This window comes from Halyomorpha halys, unplaced genomic scaffold (genome assembly GCF_000696795.3).
Source record: "Halyomorpha halys isolate HHAL.00 unplaced genomic scaffold, Hhal_1.1 Scaffold311.1, whole genome shotgun sequence".
In the NCBI taxonomy this organism is placed as follows: domain Eukaryota; kingdom Metazoa; phylum Arthropoda; class Insecta; order Hemiptera; family Pentatomidae; genus Halyomorpha; species Halyomorpha halys.
In genome coordinates this window covers 75,689-80,763 of record NW_027106659.1, presented here as the reverse complement: position 1 = coordinate 80,763, position 5,075 = coordinate 75,689, and the positions used below count along the sequence as shown (strand labels likewise).

Genomic DNA, 5,075 nt, shown 5'->3' with positions numbered 1-5,075 from the left:
TTGATCTTTCGAATAAAAAAAAAATTTTGATTACAATTTAATTTTTTGTGTTATTTTTTACAATTTCAAGTTCTATCGGGCTTAAAAAAAACACCCTATAGATCAGTCATTTGTAATGAGTTGGAAGTTTAGACCGTTTGTCCAGTAAGTGTTGTAATAGTCAGAATCGATGTGCAGTTTCATTTGAAATATGCTAAATGGAGAATGACGTCATGCAACAGACCATTTTGTCCCTTGTCATTTTGATAGGTTAGTTGCTCGTAGTCCATGTTTGGTTTGTGTTGTTTTTGTTTTGGAGTTTTTAAACTCCATAAAAAGTATTGGATAAAAATAATAATAAAGTAACGGGAAAATAAACTAGGAGAGGAAACAAAGAACAAATGAGGTAGAGGAAAGATGTGATAAAGTTGGAGATTTTATTAGCCCGTAAAAATTATAAGGTTACAAAACAAGTTGCCCAGAAAATCCGCTAGAGGCTCCTCTGGATTTAACATATAATATGGACTTTAAATAAGGCTGCTCACAGGTTAAAACCTTTTACATTTAAACACGTCATGAATACCCCTTTTAGTTGCTAGTAGTTCGAGTTATTTTTTCTTTTGGAAATTCTTAAACTCTTATAAAGTAATATATAAAAATAGTAATAAATTAATGAAAAAAAAAACTAGGAGAGAAATCTTAAGATTTTCTACACTATGGACAAAGTGGATTTCTAAACTATTCATCTTTCCCAGAGAGAATCTTAAAACTATTAATGAATGGAATATGGTCCGGGTGTGGTCAAATAAAACTCAAATAGTAAATGGGTGTACTATTTTTATTTGAGCCAACGTTTCGCCCCACGTTGCAGGGCTAAAAAAGATACAAATACTTGACATAGTACAAAAAAAAATAGTGGAAAATAACAGGGGTATACAACGAAATGTAAAATTTAATAAGAAAAATTAAAGGTTGTAAACAATTATTGAAAAAGGTTATAACAAGTGGAAAGATAAGAGAAGAAATATTAAAGAAAGTACAAAGTTCATCTCTTAATTTGTATGTTTCTTCTCTTATTTTATCTCTTTTTTTCTGTTACTATTACCCTTTTCATTTATTGTTTACAACCTTTAATTTTTCTTATTAAATTTTACGTTTCGTTGTATACCCCTGTTATTTTCCACTAATGTTTTTTTTTTTGTAACTATGTCAAGTGTTTGTATCTTTTTTAGCCCTGACGAAGCTCTGCAACGTGGGTCGAAACGTTGGCTCTAATACAAATAGTACATAATCTTACTATCTGAGTTTTATTTGACCGCACCCGGACCATATTCCATTCATTGATACACACGGTCAATCAGCAATCTTCCATTAAAAATATTAAGTATCCATTTTTTTTTTAAGAATTAATACTGTTCAGGCCACTTTTATTCCATTACCCCAATTCTATAAATTGTAAACTATAAATTCCATTTAACATTGTAAGAACCTCTAAGTGAGCTGTTGCCAGCAGAGAGGTAATTCCTAACTACTGCAGTATAACCTCTTTGGATTAGAGATAACAGTGTGATGGTGATCTTAGCCAGTTCGGCGTGTTTTGTTTTCCTTACCTAGTGTACCAGTTGTTATTTTACTTCATTTCACCTTAACAGTTTTGTGTCTATTAGAAAACATAGTGTCTATTTCACCTAATATATCAAACAGTGTTATGAAACATTTATTGAGAGTTACAAGTGTAAATAGAACAGTGCTTATCTTACTTTGTTACAGTAAAGCAGTAAATCCTTCATTTCAATTTATGATTTATCTGTTTTCGCCCTCTACCTAAAGCAATAGTTAATACCCAAATTAATTATCCGAAGAACTCAGCATTCTGGGCATAGTGTAAGGTTGTCCCTAGGACAACCAGGCTGTGGTTCCAACAATTGTAATTATAATAATAAAGTAATGGATGAAAATAATAATTATAATTCTCTGGAAGGAAAGGTTATAAAACAAGTTGCTCAGAAAATCCGCTAGGGAAGCTCGTCTAAATATAATGAATAACATGTACCTTAAAGGCTGCTCACAGTCGTATACTTATGATTTTAAAACGTTTTACATATGACACATCATGAATATTATTAATGTATTGATAGTACTTATAATAATTTCATCTTATACAATTTATCTTATTTTATCAGATATTAATTATCAATGTGGTTTCAGAGAGAAATTTATAAGAAGAAGGGAAAGCAGCAGTAAGAATTTTAATTTTTTATATCGCTCTCTAATGCAATGGTTCTCAAATTTATTTTTATCGAGTCTCACTCTGATAATAAAATAAAATGCAAGACATTTTTATCACTTTTTATTTATCTATTAATTAAAAAAATGAGCCATAGAATTAACTTGGAATAAGATAGTTTACCTTACCGTATGAAGTAGATTGTAGGAAGATAGTCCGGTTGGCGGTCAATAAAGCTATCAGAATAGTAAAATATAACTATTTATTGTTAACCAACGTTTGCAGGGTTATTGTCAAGGGTAAATGAAAGAAGAACATACAAGATTCTAAAATATATGTATCTTGTTCTTTCATTTAGCCTTGACGAAGCCCTGCGAAGTGGGACGAAACGTTGGTTAACAATAAAAAATTGTCTTTTACTATTCTGATAGCTTTATTGACCGCCACCCGGACTATCTTCCTACAACAGAAGATTTAAATTAATAGAATTAACTAATATTTTTAAAATTTATTATATTATTTTCTTTTTCTTTTTTTTTCTTAAGCACCAATTTATAATGTTATCTTATTTTATTTTTCTTCTGGGTTAGCAGCCTTCTTAGTTCAAACTTTTTTTTTTTATTAATAAGATGGATTACTTAACAGTGGTGCTAAGTATATTTTCACCAACTTTACGAAAAATACAATTAATGATTCTCTCTTTTTGGAAAATCACAAATTTTCATTTTTTTTTTTTTTTTTTTTTTTTTTTTTTTTTTAAAAATTTTTTTAAAAAAAATTAAATTTTTTTTAATAAAAAAAAAAAAAAAAAAAAAAAAAAATGAAAATTTGTGATTTTCCTAAAAGTTATATTTTTAGTAAATTTAGTGGAAATACACTTCACCATCAAACTTTAGATTTAAATATATTACCTCAACGTTTCGGACTGCATCTTCTCATCTAAGAAGATTATATTATTAAAGTAAAATTAATACTGTAAAAAATAAATGGTTCTAAGTATGACGAAGGCTACTAACAAGCCCAAAAGAAAACATAGCATTTTATTTAAAATATAAACTGTTATTTTTCTAATTCGATTTTTGTAAAATATTTTATGTTACTTAATAATTTAATTTATTGTTAATAAATTATATGGCACACTTTTGAGAACCACTGCGGTTATGGGTTTTGGTTTTGGCTAATTTATTTTTTATGCCTTTTTAATACTTCAGTTTTAAGAAATAAACTCTTAACTATAATTGCATATACATCAATAATAAATTTTTAAAAGAGGTAAGTTATAATTATAAATATCTTGTAGGTAATTTCTGTTCCAATACAAATAATATCGAATGCGATAATCCTACTTATATACACTAATAGTTCACTAAAACTAGCTTAAAATTTGAAGTGTACTTAGAAGCAGAGATGGATAAAAATTAGATAGTTGAAACTACTAGCTAAAGTTGCCATGGATACGACCCTTATTCATGAATGAACCATTGATAAATAAATATCGTATCCATGGCAACTTTAGCTATTAGTTTCAACTATAGCTAAAATTGCCATGGATACGATATTTATTTATGAATGAACCGTTGATAAATAAATATCGTATCCATGGCAACTTTAGCTATTAGTTTCGACTATAGCTTTTATGAATGGACCGTTGATAAATAAATATCGTAAATTTTTTTCCAACTCTCCTTAGATGTAAGTGGAAATTAATTTCTCTTAACGAATTTTTACGTAAAAATGTTTAGTTCACAATTTTCGGTGCGAGTCCGACTATAGGGCTAATACGTTAAGTTGCTACTACTTGTTTGGCTAACTATGGCAATACCGCGCATGTGCAAGTGTGTGAATGGGTGATTTGTATTGGTTGGTTCAAGTTGGCCTGAATTTGCGGCCGACTCGTTGATTGTAGTAGTATAAGAGCGTCTGGACGTTGGTGCTCGTTTAGGATTGCTTTAGAATTGCCAACAGATACATATTGGATGTTTAGTTATCTTTTGTTAAGCTGTTTTATTCTTGGCGATATCAAAATAAATATTTTTTTAATCGCATCCCATCGCACCATAAAATAATTGAATTTTTATTGCAACAGAAATATAAAGATATTTTAAATTATGAAGAAGATGGCAAGGGTTGTGATCAAAAGAGAAACAGAAATAGTTTGCAACTATTTATTTTCCGACGTTTCGACCCACTTTATAGAGCTTCATCTGGGCTAAAAAGATATGAGAGATAATAATATAGAAAAAGGTAAATTAAGGTAGGGTTAAAGTTATATAAAAATAAGTGTAAAGAAAATCATATACAAATGAACAAAAAGAAGAAATAAAAATATTTTACAACTATTTCTTTCCCGACATTTCGCTCCACTTTGTAGAGCTTCATCTGGGCTAAAATGATACAATAACAACTTAGAACATTTTGAATTAATAATATATATTTTTCAAAATATATCTGGTTGATATAACTGTTGTATTATATATTTTTATAACCGTTATATATTTTTAACAATTGATTATGGCAGGGTATAGTCTCGTACAAAAGACACCCCTTACTATATACTATGTTATAATTACAAGAAAAAAAATGATAAAATAAATTGATACGAATAATGCTTCTTAATAAAAGAGAAAAGTTAAATTAATAACAAAAAATAATGATATTGGTACACTTAAAAAAAACAAACGATTGCCCTCTAATAGTAAAAAGAAACAAGTTAATTTGAATAAAGAACGAGAGAAGAAAATAAATATTAAATAAAATGAGTAATAATATTAAGTAAAATAGAGGTAGTGTGACTATGAATTAATAAATATAGAATTTATAACGGAATGTCCTGCAGCAGTCTGGGCTTCAGTCTTCGGGTTGAGGTTGG

General features: G+C 28.6%; 1 long non-coding RNA gene across 1 annotated transcript in view; it reads left to right on the top strand.

Annotated features, from left to right (window-relative positions):
• Positions 1-5,075, top strand: part of LOC106681121 (uncharacterized) — a 99,788-nt gene that overhangs the window by 36,576 nt on the left and 58,137 nt on the right. Inside the window, exon 3 of the long non-coding RNA XR_001343190.3 lies at positions 2,188-2,219. This is a non-coding gene — a long non-coding RNA (uncharacterized lncRNA). The remainder of the gene's footprint in view (positions 1-2,187; positions 2,220-5,075) is intronic.